Consider the following 13,985-nt stretch of genomic DNA (forward strand, 5'->3'; position numbering starts at 1 on the left):
AAGCATCTGGAGCGTCTCCAACCCGTTTTTATCCAGTTTGAGAAAAAATGTGAGTGCATAACGCTGCTCCCAAATCTGGTCAACGTTTTTCTGGAAGAGGCTGTAATAGGACCATCTGGGGGCGAGTAACTTTGCCTTAGGCCAAAATTGCTTGCAAGTGACTAGCACCGGTCTCGTTTTCAAAATTAGATTCCTCGCTAATTTTTCCACCGAAAGCTCTGCTCCCAGCAAGTCTCGTTAGCACTGATGAAGGGAACAAGTGGTTCCCGAAATATCGGTATTTGCAAAAATAGCACTAGCGAATAAGAAAAAACAAGTTTTTTATTATTTCAAATAATTAATCGCTGGAGACACCGCATAATTACATAATTGAGTAATTAATCATCTAAGTGGGAAAAGACTTCCATATTCAGGGAAAACCAATATCTTGCAAACATTTGGAATAACTTTAGGGTAACTTTTCTCTGAGCAATTATATTAACTTTTCCAAAATGCACAGACACTCCGAGTAATGATTAGCACAAACGCCTTCAACTATGCTTCGTTTCTACTCGCTTAACATATTTTTTTCCGAATACTAACCGTTTACATATTTACAGATGTTATCTCATACTCTTCATAAGCTTCAAATAAACAACAAACACAGGAGAAAAAGAGTCGAAGAACCTACCTACCTACTTCCCAATCAGGACTTAGTAAACACTAGACATAAAATACAAACTATAACAACAATGGCGCCAATCTGGCTAAAAAATAAATATATCAAGAAATTATTCCAAGCTCATAAGATACAAGCAAATTAAATAGTTTGTTACTCAGCCAGTGTTAGGGGCTGGGAACAACGTCAAGCATCATTGAAACCACCACAGCTACATTAAACATCATCGACAAATTACATTTATAATAAAAACAAATATATATAATGAAAATTAAGCAATTGTATCAGAAAATGAGATTTTCATATTGTTGATAAATATAATAAGTTATAAAAGGCATTTAAAAATAAGTAACAAAACAACAAATACATATAATGTACGTTACAAATACTCATTTTTCATTAAATTTGTTATATAGATTTAGGCAAAATCGCATTTTCTGATCGATGAATAATTTTTTTTCATAGTAGCAGAAACTTGCGAACTTCGTACTTTCAGTAAAACAAACACAATGATATACTTCTTATACATAAATAGAACTTCACTTAATAATACAGACGAAATGCAAAATCGGACAAAAGAAAGTTAAAGCAAGTGCAGACCGCACTCAGGATAAACATTGCTCTAAGAAAGAAACCAATACCTACGCTTAAACAGAACACAAACAAACATTTAAACGGCCAGCACTCAAAGAAACAACTAAAACAGATAACCCTACAAAACACCTGGAATACCCAAAGAAACATTATTCGAAACATCATGCAACAAACATTATTATTTTCTATCAATTCTCTCTGATAACAAAAAAAATTGTTCAAGAAAATGTGTGATATAATCAAACATTCAAAAATATAAATAATATATTATTAATTATTAAGTAAGAGATTAAAGGCGGAAAAAATAAATTAAAAAAAACATAAGTACATATATTAGATAAGGTTGTAAATTTCGTTAAATTAATTAATTTGTAATCAACAAAAGTGTTTTACCGTATTTAAAACAAAATTGAACTCTTTATTACATACTAATTAGATACTTTTTACTAATTAATACAAAAGCATTACATTGCGTGTGAGAATTGAAGGTAACAGTTGAGAGTTGAATAAGAATAATAGCTTAAAGAATTATAAATAATTATTAGTTAATTGAAAAGACAAAAAATGCTTGAAACGTGTTGGAAGTGAAGTTTGAACAAAAAATAAAACAATTTCATAGGCGAAAACTGCAATTTATTGGACACTTGATTGCAAAACGAACGAAAAAGTAATGAATGAAACAAATCAGAAGCTGTTTCAAAATATTTCCAAAATTTTAATGATAGTTAATTGATTATCTCGTCAATCTTTCGAATAAAAATTACCAAGTTCATCTCGAATTTAGTTAGTAAATTGAATGGTTTTCTATCTTAAATTTTATTTAATCGTTGCAATTAGCTAAAGCTATCTCATTTGAAATGTGAGGTAAGTATTCAATTTTAAGGGAAGCCGTTGAGTTTCTGATTAGTTATAAATACATTGAAAATGAAAGACATATACAAATCGCAGGTGACAAAAATAGTGATCTTTTATTTGGGTTATTTTCTCCAAAATTCGGTTGGGTTCAAAATTTAGTTTCAACCGACTTCTGTTTCTTCTGACTCGATTTCATGAAGTGTGTTGTGTTCAGTAAGGCTTCGAAATCTTCCCACTTGTGGAGGGAACATCTTTTACCCAATTCACTGCACATACGGATAAGGGATAGGATCGTTACTAACATAGTCCATATGTGATTTAAAAAAATCTCACAACAGCAAGTCTAAAGCATCGCACTTTGTTGGTAACTTTCGTGTTTTTATATGGGAATGGGGACGGATACTCTCAGTAAATATATTTTGGACACAATTTCATAATTTGTTTAATTTTCTTACTTTTTACAGTTCTTCTTTTTCTAGAAAAACCTCAAATAAAGAAGGGTGAAACAAATGACACGAGTATTATACTTTTTCGCAAATAGGATGTCAAAAATGATTTTCCAGATTTGTACAAAGCAATTTTTGTTGCTGTAATCTAGCTTTACATTTATTAAGTTAATAAATTATTTATTGATTTATTTTCTTGTTTCATTAGTGTTTACCAATGCAAAAAATACGGGAACTGCAAGCGTTCTATTCAACAGATGAAGAGAACAAAAGCCAAATTTCTTCAGGATAATTTGTGTATGGCGTATTTGAGAGGGTAAAACTGACACAAAAGGATCTCTTATTTGACAAAGTACAGCCAATTTTAAAATAACGTGCTACCCGCCATTATATCTTTTGAATCGATTCATGTATAAAACGGACTTTCCGCTACTAAAAATTCTATCAATAAAAATTTCGAAAATCGGTTCTATAAACAAATTTGTATGTTCTTTAACGGAAGTTCGGTGTTTCTTATGGTCCTTTTCGTTAAAGAGAGGTTTTTGCACATAACCCATAATATCACATTTGTTTAACTTCATGCATTCAAAGAAAATTGGCAACAAATAGACCACCTATTGCCGCTGTGTTGATAGCTGTTTTATGGCGATTTTGCTTCTGGAGATCAGTGCATGATTCCGTATTTTTTTGTTTTAGCCTTTTTCCGGTATCTTCTAGGCTATCAACTTGGGAGGAACCCTTGTTCCCTCCTCAAATAGACATCTGAAAAAATAAAATAGGTGATTGAATACAGCTGCTACAACAGCCAGCATCAAAGCAAAGTATATAGAAATAATCTAAATAATCCCCAAATTAAGGTGGTCTTAATTAAATTTCATGGAAAAATAGGAGCAAACTGTTAAGAATTTCATGCTGCTCTGGAACACTGCGGTTCGTTTGTTTCGAACTGGGAAAATGTATTTGGGCTTAAGTAAATTTCCATTACAGAATGTGTGGTTCGGCGTTAGAGACGTTGAATCATCTCATCATACAGTATTGTGCCTGATACTGTATGCAAAGTGATTTATCGAAACCTTGCATACAAGCATGAACTAATCACGGGAATATGTGTGATTTACCGATGCCGGCATATCTTGCTTTAACTGATCGCCATATTCCACAAAAACAACTTGACGTGGCCTTAATTGAAAAGACGGGGCGCTCCGCGTATATTATTGATGTTGTCATCCCCATAATACCAACATTGGGCAGAAATACGTGGAGAAGTAGAAGAATTATGAGCCACTGGCTCGAGAAATCGAGCAGATTTGTCGTCTCGGGAGGTTGATCCTAGTTCCCATAATATGGTCAACTTCAGGTATTGTACCTAAATCCCTTGCAGTTTCTCTAAATGTCCCGGAATGCTCACACGGTTTGGTTCAAATTATGCAAAAGTAGATCATTCTACAAAAGTGCTAGATGTTCCGAGGGGTTTTGGACGGACTTTTCCATTAAGGTAAAGACGGGATTGACGTTGGGCAGAACATCACCAGCAAGTCGGCTCGCCGTAACTTTTCGTATTCACATCACATCATTTTATTCAGTAGGTTGAATTTGAGCAGCACCTGGAGTCAATTCATTATTGGTTAACTAGCTTGATATGGATTTGCCATATTGCGCACTGGACGTTATCTAACTGCCGCACAACTTCAAATGGATGCAAGTCGTTCCACAGATAGTATTCCGCTGTTTTGTATATCTTCATTCGAAATATGGTCCCCATTTTGCGAGGAGTTGGGTCAGTTTCCTTCCCAGATTTTCCCATAAATATCTCTGAGGTCGTTCTTCCTCCATCTACGACTGGCCCATCGGCGAAGACAAATATCTCGTTAAACTCAAGGGGCCTAGCTTTGTCAGTCAACTATGTTGACTTCGGAAGAATATATCTTCTCAAAGAGGGATTTAGCATCTGATATTTATTAGGAGATTTCGAAACACATAGCCATGCGAATGATCTTCATTTCAAGCTGAAATGGTACTCATGCATCTACCTTGTTGCTTTCCGATTCATCTCCAAAAATATATAACGTCTTGGGGGTGCAACAAATGATCTTATTAAATTTTGGATTTGCTCCAGCAGTTTCCTGTTATTGTTAAAGTCTAGCCTTGACAATGCAAGCATATCTCAAAATGGTTTTTATTATATATGTTATTATCCGGAATTCCCGTTAAAATAAAATTTCCAGGCTTAGCCGTTTGTAGCTCCACAGAATCAGGATTTTTGTTATTTCTCTAGGAAATGATGGTTAAAAAAGTCTGACTACACTGGTGGATATCTTCTTCAAGAAGTTGATGCTGGAATCTGTCGTAATGCCGAAGCATTTTATTGTCGGCTTAGGCTATAATCTCTTCAACTTATACAAGAACGGCTATGGGAATCCTTCCTTTAATTAGGACGATCACTTGCACTAATTTGCTGCATCCCCGTTCAAAGGGTCCGTCGGGCTGGTATGACCGGACGTGCGACGACTATTGTCGTAACATCATCTGTGAATCCAACCAGACCAGACAATTCAATCTACATCAGATCCTTATATGAGGGGCTTTAGAGATTTGCATTAAGGATGTGACTTTGACATACGCAAAGGGTAGTCTCGACATGCAAATGATTTTCTAACTCATATCGGCTTATCTCGCAGAATTTAAGGCGTTTTTTAAATGCAGCATTATGAAGAGCACCTCTTTTCGACATTGAAAATTGTGAACTTCAGGTCGCCTGACCGCTTCCTCAGTGGCATTAAATATAAATCCATATCCCCAGGAGTCTCGCAGTCCTCTAGCAGGGGGGAAAGATCCGCAGTGAAACATAGATTGATTGTACTGAGTAGCAGATCCGGCTTCTGCCTAGTAACAAGATTTATCATTGCGTCCCGGCGCTTTTCTGTTTCTCATGGACGACTCAAGATGAATTTTAATTCTTTTACAGTGAAGAGCGCGCAGTCTACTGTCGATGACTCCCTGTCAATAACGTCACCTTGAATAGGGTGGAGAGAAAAAGTGCTTGTACAATTTCTTCCATCTTAGCTGCTTCCTTGGAATAAGATGACCAATAAACTCTAGGTTTTTGGAGTGGTCAGCTTATACCTGAGGCCCCATAGAGACATGTAAATTTCAGTGACCAGCTTGTACTTTTCGCCTGTTTGTTACATGGCGTAGTTTCTTTTTCGTGGCTATATATTCTGCAGATTTAAGGTTTACTGCGTCTTGGTCTGTCGTGGATTGTATGATCCCCCGACATATGAAGCAATTTCTTAGCAAATTGGCAATTTTAGTTATCCAGGAGTACATAGAGGAGTTCTCCTGACGTGGTCTCCTTCGCCGCGGACATTGCAGGCTACTGGGAGGAGGCCATTTGTGTCCGGAACTAGTGGCTCATTAACAACGGGAGACCGTCGGAAATTTACCTCGTATAATTTCCCTCAACTTCCCATCCGGTAGATTGGAGCCATTCGTCGCTTCGAAGGAAATACATGGTTGATCATTGGCTGCGTAAACTTTTTTGCCTTTTTTGCCTTCCAATGTTGCACTGCTGGTCGTAAGTACTTTGTAACGAAGATCAAGTCAAGGACAGTACCCTCGTTACCAGTGCATTAACATATGGTATTACTATCGGTATCTAGGGCAATGAATCTTTTTTTTTGCAGTTGTTGCTTTCGAAGTTGACTTCTATTTTGCTATGATAGAGTCACTACGATCGTTTTCCAGGTTATATTGATGCTGTGCATTTCCATTTCTTTTCGACCCTTCTTGATCCGCTTAGTTGCTACCTCGCGAAATTTATCTCATTGCATTATTGGCGAAAGATTTTCTACTTTTTCCCTTAGCCTCTATTTGGCAATCTACCAGGAGCTTCACTGATATGTTTCAGCTGTTTTTACCGTTCATGGAGGTATTATATTTCCTTGAACAATGGTGGCAGCCTTCCTCTTCTTTAAGGTTGCTTGCTACGATAAGGTCTACCCTCTCCCATGAGATAGCTTCCCATCTATTTGACGGCTTTTTTATGTTTTGCTCGACAAGAGGAATCATACGACTCAGATCTGGCTTTTTTGCTCACGACATTTTTTCAGACCTCGACCTCGATGGCGCCTCCAGTTTTTGGCCGCCAGAGTTATTATTTTTGATCGAGCTATTCTCCCTCTCACCACAAGTTCCTTTTTTTTTCCACTAGTACAGTGGTCTACTATTTCCAAAGGGATCTAGGAAAGTAACCGCTATTACTTTGCAAAGAGCATAGAGGTTTGTAATAAAATCCGCCAGTTTTGCCCCTATTTTTAAATTTCGGCTTTGTCAGTTTTGTGGTTCCAATGTTAAAATACGTCCCCTAAAATATGGCTGAGCTCGTACGTTACCCATAGGTCCACACCGACACAAATTCTTCTGAGGGTTTGTGCTCAGCTAGTCTGTCACAACTGAGGCTGTACCAAGAACTTAATGGAGCTATAGCGTGCTTGCAGCCTCACCAAGGATATTTTCGGCACAGAGGTAACTACAAAGTACTAGCCCACGAATCACTTCCATGAGATTTGATTCTGAGTACCAAGGCAACGGGATACTTTAGCTCATATCCAAATAAATTCTAATCGTCTGTCAAATCATAAATCTGTGTTACGTTAAATTGTTAAGTTGGTTTGTCTGCCTCTTGGCTATCGAAGACTACCAACTAGGAGGTCTGAGTGGACTAGGTTTGGAAATAAACAGAAATCGTTGCCAGCCAATAACTTTGCTTTGTTTAAAAATAATAATAATACTTCAATTGGTCCAACTGTAATTGTCACTGCCCTATCCACATCAAACCCCAATAACGACTAGGATTCATGCTTGAAAAGAGGGTACATCATTGAAACTCAGGTAGATTCCTCTATGGTAAATATGTAATTGCTACTTCTCTACTCGGAGGTATTATTATCGGACCACAAATGTAAAAGCCCGAACCAAAACATATTCGAAGGTCCTCCTTAGATTTCCTAAAATTTGTAACGCCACCAGTTAGTTGAACTCTCTGGGCCTTCTATTCACGTCTACTATGGCATCTAGATCCTTTTCTGCATGCCCTCCTCTCCAGGATCTGCGTTCAATATTTTATCCTTGACGTAAAAAATTAATCAGACTTGCGTTCTCTCTATTATAAGTTTAGTTGGCCATAAGCATGACGGATGTTTTATAAGATAATTAGCTTTTTCTCACCGGTAGATATTGTGGGCTAGGGTGAAGATATCTGTCATTTGCAACTAAGTTCACCTATTCCCTTACTATACTAAAATTACCCTTCTTCTGCATAAATTCCAAAGAAATACTCCCTTTTCGTGGTTGAAATTGTTTACTTATTATAATGATTTATCTTTGCAAAGCGATTTTTTAGAGAAAAAATGTCTGAGCATCTTTTGCTATTAAAACCACGTTCAATGACCACCGCCTGGCTGCGTGAAAGAAGGTTGACAAAATAACTGATTATGGCGTTTTGTTATATTCCTGGCGGTATTAATTCAATGAAAAGTATCAAATTGATCACTTTCTAATGTATGAAGATTTAAAAGCTATCTTAGAAACGGACATTCTATTCGGATATTTTCATTTTTTTGACAATTTTCTTATTCTGGCCTAGAAGAGGTATAAATTGAAAATAAAATTCACATGAATCACGGGCCCTGTCATATATTTCCGATCTGGGCGGAAACATCGAAAATGCATCAATACTCGTCTGAAAGGTAAACCACAATTGGTAGATTGATCAAACAAGATATCGATTTCACCCATTAACATGATTACTTTGTTACCAACAAAGTCGGTTGTATTATACTTTTAATTACTACCATCGCAACATTGACACCTTATACATGTTTGTTGTCTTCTAAAGATAAGGTAGCTAGCTAGCCATTCAAGTTAGAATCTATAAAACAAAAGCGCACAGACACATTCAGTAGTTTCATATATTATTTAATTTAAACTTTTCCGTTGTGAAAAAGGCTGTAACATTTAAAACAAAAAATCTACGGAGAAAATGATATATAGATCTAAAATTAAATAAAACTGATCTATTTATCTATCTACTATCTATTTACATTTGTTGTACAAAATGTAACTTGAATTGGATTTACTTCTAAATAATTGTAGTTCTATTTTGTAAATTTAGTGAATCGAAAGATATTTTATTGACAAAACAGTAGTGAAATTAATTCGAATCAGTAGAGGCATCAATCTAATTGGCTTTTTTATACTACAAACAAATCATAGGGTCTTTTTCATTTCCCTAAACAAATAGTAGATTGGCGAACAGAATGTGGATTTCTTGAAGATTTCATCAATTGCTTTCACCACATGTACTCGTAAAACGGTTACAGTAGATGCGTGGATGATTATAGAATGTTTGTAGCAGACATTTCAAGAAAAAAATATATACATATACTCGTATAAACAAAAAACATTTTTCATTGTTGCTATTCTGTTCTACGAAAGCTATTTACTGTAACTACCCTCATAAGAACTTCTTGCTAACATAGCATTAATGAATGAAATTTACATACACCAAGAAAAACCAAGAAAAAATAAAAAATATAAATAGTACTAAATGAAAAGTGATCATTATCAACACAGAGACATAATGATTATGCAATTATTTTGCATAAACTCGTAATTAATTTAGACAATTATAAGAGACGTTGGAAACAATTGAGTGGAGCGATTAGTGCGAAAGAAATCTGTTATCAACAAATTGAAAGATAATATTGAGAATAAATACGCAATCTTGCGAAGAGTAAGTTGGAAGAAAAGGAAGAAACCAGTGATTAAAACATTAAAATTTAAAGAGATAAAGCGGAAGTAAGTAAAAACAAGAAATTATTAAAAAAGTGATATTATCCAAAGCCTTTAGGAAGTTTATCATGGCAATTGCAATATTATTAATGAAAAAATGAAATGCTATGATACTATTGTACATTTATTTAGCAATAACATAACAACAATTGTACTTTAAAACTGTTTATATTGTAGATAATATAATTGAAGTTTACAAGAAGAAAAAATTGATTAAAATAGAGATTCCATACCAATAGAAACAAGAGCATTAGAATTCGATTAATATCATAATATTCCTCTGTCTCTCTGTCTATCCTCTTGGTAGCATCAACCTATTGATTTTCTCGACTAGCGTGCAATCCAACACAATCTAAATTTCTGTAGCTACTGATTCTATCTCATTTCATTTCTGCCCTCAGAAAAATTCTATATTCAGGAGTGTAATCATGATTCCAAAATAATAAAAAAACTAACAGCCATTTGCCTAAGTATCTCAGAATCATTCGAAAGTCCAAGAAAAATGCAATACTCTCAAAAACATATATTTCTCAAGAAAAAGAAAGATAATTTAAAGCGAGAATGATCTCAAATAGTAACGAACGAAGGTAAAACACGAATAGTTAACTAAATAAGTATAACTTAAAAATCAAAACGAAATAGCCACATTTTTTTAATTATATGTGTATGTAATTAATTTAATGGATGATTTATGGCTTTAAAGTAATGTCCTTTAGTAAGATAGAGATATATACATATATATACATGAAATTTCGTTTTCATGACTGACTAGCTTTACGACAATGTCTATTATTTTTGAAACAAATATTTCAAGTGTTGCAGAAGCAACATGGTAAATTTCGGTAATATAATTAGTATAAATCAAGCAAGAAAGCCATTTATTTTTATTTTTCCTCTTCGGCGGCGATGGTGTCAACAATTTTAAAGCTTCAAATTTAATTTAGAAATACCTAAATGGAGATTTTTTATTTTGTTAAATTTTAGATTAATTTTTAAATATCATTATCACTTTACTTTTGTAAAATAAGTTACAATTTTTTTAAAAATTTTATAAAAGGACTGAAAGTAAGGAAAATGATAATTATTACTATAAAACAACTTATTCAAAAACGTCCTGGAACTTGATAATTCCAAACTCATTTTGAAAAATAGCTGTCAAATAATTATACCATGGCCCTACGGCACAATCTATGTAAACCACAATAAGTGAAGTTTGCGGGGTTCATTCAGAAGGCAGGTAAATTTATGGTTTCAGCTCGCGTATCTGCTTTTCTGTAGAAGAAGAATGAGATAATGTGCATCTTCCGAGACGTCTGCATTTCGGAGTCTACCACCAACTCACAGAATTCCTTCTCCATCTAAAAAAGGTGGATTTGCTTTAATCTCCCTATGGAAGTTTCAATTTCTTCTCTAAATTCTGTTGATTGGAGCAGTAAAATGATTTCACTACAAGCTTGATTAACTTCATCTGACGTCAGTCTGTCCATCTAAGTAATCTGATCCATGTTGTTGTTTCTCCACATAGACTTTTAAGTTTGGAGTAGTATTCTAAAATCTGTGGATCAGTTGTCGATGTGGTCTTGTTACTAGCTCTGAGGGCTCTTAGCATCTCCTTTGGTGTGAGCTGCGGTTATTAGTTTAGTTTAGTGGATGAACCGCAGCTCTAAGCAATCAGACCTTTGTTAGGTCTATTGTACTACCCCCGGAGATCGCTTATTCAATGGCCTCTCGCCTACGGCGTTCGCAGGCTTTCATGAGTTTGAAAACATTCTCCAGAGATAGAGAATGCGGAGCCTCTTCGTTGAAGAAAACCTCACCAAGGTATCTTCATCTGAAGTCTTACGAAATCGGGCGGCTGCATATGAAGCGCAGGGCCGTCTTTTCTTCCTCTTCATATTAGTTGCATATAGCAGAGACTATTATTCCATTTTTTCCATGTGGTAGCTTAAGGGACAGCGTCCCGTTAAAAGTCCTGCTACAGTTTTTATGTCCCACTTTTTAAGGGGCAATAAACAGGCCGCTCTAGCCGCCCCGGGTGGAATTTCCCCCTTCAGACCCTTGGCGAGTCAGTCTGTCAGACTCCCAGTCCTGGCATCAGAAATGTTTCCTTCAGTCGGCCAAGTTTCAGGTGCTTGCTTTTGGACTTCTTCAGCAATTGATTGTGTGCGCAAATTCGGTCGAGCAAATTTCGCATACTCAACTCATGTAGTGCCCACTTATCGAGGTCCTTTGTAAATTCACCATACGATTAAAAATAGTAAAGTAATGGACGTGCAACTACTCAATTCATTCCATTCAGTATCAAAACACCTAATTTTGTTTTAGGAATAAGGGACCCCGGAATATACATCTACTCGATGACGGCCAGGACCAACAGAGGAGAAAATGCCTCTCACTTTTTCGGTCCATACCTAAAACAAAATTGGGTGCACTTCGATCGCTTTATGCCTGATTCATCCTGAACGTCGCAACTACTTTCGGCTACGCTGTTTCGAAGCCAGTAGTGAGGTAGACGTTTTTGTAAGTTACCTCTGCTATCAGCAGAACCGTCAATGTTCACTTTTGAAGAGCTGGTTGTTGTTCCCGAAACGTGGAGACCAAAAAGAATGGGGAACAATTTCTCCCTAACTGGTCAGATTCGCCATTAATTGGAAACGAAATCTGGGCTACCAAATTCAGAAAATGAAACTAGTAGCTCAGCTTCGTTTTGACAGGGATTGTTCAAAGTTAATTTGTAATTAAAAATCAATGTGTTTGAGTTTGCTGTTTCCACTTTTAAACTTAGTATCTTAATTACTTTAAATTTTCATTGGAATCATTGGAAAGGAACTTTGACAATGAGTTTATTTGGAAGTGTCTCTTTTTTTATTTATCATCAAAATTAAACTCAACGAAGTAGGTTTATAATAGGAGACTAAAATTTACACATTCAAGTCCGCAGGCCTACATTTCGCAAAGCAGTTTAAATAGCTTGAATAATCCGCTCCCGAAGTGCCCTGGTCTCTTTGCACAATTTACAGTAGGCTTTGAGCCTTGCCCTACTGCCTACTGCGTTCTTAACACTTTTAAATTTAGGCAGAGATCCATTCTTCTCACTGGTAGAATCTGGCATTTTCTTGGGTCATTTTCTGAACAGTTTTGCTATCAAGTATCAAGTGAGAGTCAAAGCCTTTTGGCTAAAGGTTTTGTTTCATTTCCGTCAAATATTTCGGAAACCAATTTTCCCTTTTTTCAGGGTCGAATACATAAAAGAGTATGCGGAAAGAAATTCTTTAGCTGTACAACGGAGACTCCTCCGAGGTGCTCGAGCGAACCTCACACCATTGCCGCAACCTCTTGTAAAAATATGAGATTCCCAGTCGTTAGCTTCGCCCCTAAGCCACTTCATTTCTTGGAGTGTGAAGACGTTGATTATTACGGGGAAACTCTTTCCTTTCAAGCAACTATTCGATAAAGGGCTCACATATTCCAGGATCCAAAGGTATGGTCCATTTTTCGTTGTCCAAGTCGTTGTCATATCATCCGCTTAATCCGAGTCTGTGTCCTTTCGTAAGAAGATGTTTTAGCTTCTCGCCTAATTCCTAACTTGCAAGGTCAGTTTGGTTGATCTCCCCTTTGCGCGTAAGACTCCTCCCGATTATCCTGTGCCTAATATTTCAATAATCACGAATGGAGTGGTCACGGCAAGGAGCATTCGGTACAATAGCTGTTCATATTTCTTACATTTGGCCTTTTCTCGACAGTGCAGCAGAATGCTTATCACCATTTGAACTACCATTGACTTACTTCTGTCTAGCATGCTCTAGTGCAGATTGACCCCTTCGAAATGACATTTTATATTGGAAATCACATCCTGGTCTCTTCACTAGTTCGTAGGTTCGCCCAGTGCTCTGAGTCGCTAAATTGTTTTCAGTTTTTCTCCGTTCGTAGTCGCTTCTCTTTTAAGGTTTTACATGAAACCGAAGCCTTGTTAAACTCCTTATGAATCATTGCCATTATGAAATTCACCGCGCGCCAGTTTCCTCCGACTTCAGCATAATGCTTTGCAAGGTTGTGCAAACCTCCAGAGTATCTTCTTATTTGAGTGAAGTTAAGGTGTACTCAGAAACCGTCAGGAATTGTGTTAAATGATGGTTCAATTCGACATGTCGTGGCTAAATCTACCTATTAATACTGGAAATTAAAATGTAGGGCCATTGGCTCTTTTGTTGGTCGTTCTACCATTCTTCTTCTTCTTCTTTTTCTTCAGCCTTTGTCCCGTTCACAACCGGGGTCGGCTCTTCGTGATCGATTTCGCCATTTAGCTCTATAGAATGCCTGATCTGGGTGCAATCTCGAAGCTTTAAAATCCCCGTCCAGCATATCAAGCAACCGTTGTTTCGGCCTGCCTTTTGGTCATCTACCTTCAACTTCGATGTTCAGATCAATCTTGGCAAGTGAATTCTTGTTAGCACGAATTACATGACCATACCATCGAAGACGCCTCTTTCCCAATTTTTTCATGATCGGTGCAACCGCATAATGATCGCGGATATCCTCATTTCGGATGTGATCAAACCGTGTCACGCCATTAGTCCAAG

At 36.4% G+C, this 13,985-nt stretch overlaps 1 protein-coding gene across 2 annotated transcripts in view; it reads left to right on the forward strand.

The window, feature by feature from the left end:
- The window catches only part of LOC119647207 (syntaxin-1A), a 212,770-nt gene extending 199,019 nt beyond the window's left edge, over positions 1 to 13,751 (forward strand). For both annotated transcript variants that reach the window (XR_005248812.1, XR_005248811.1), the window contains exon 9: positions 600 to 13,751. The gene's annotated coding sequence lies outside the window, so the exon portion shown is untranslated. The remainder of the gene's footprint in view (positions 1 to 599) is intronic.
- Positions 13,752 to 13,985: the final 234 nt, after the last annotated feature.

This window comes from Hermetia illucens, chromosome 1, assembly GCF_905115235.1.
Source record: "Hermetia illucens chromosome 1, iHerIll2.2.curated.20191125, whole genome shotgun sequence".
Classification (NCBI taxonomy): Eukaryota; Metazoa; Arthropoda; class Insecta; order Diptera; family Stratiomyidae; genus Hermetia; species Hermetia illucens.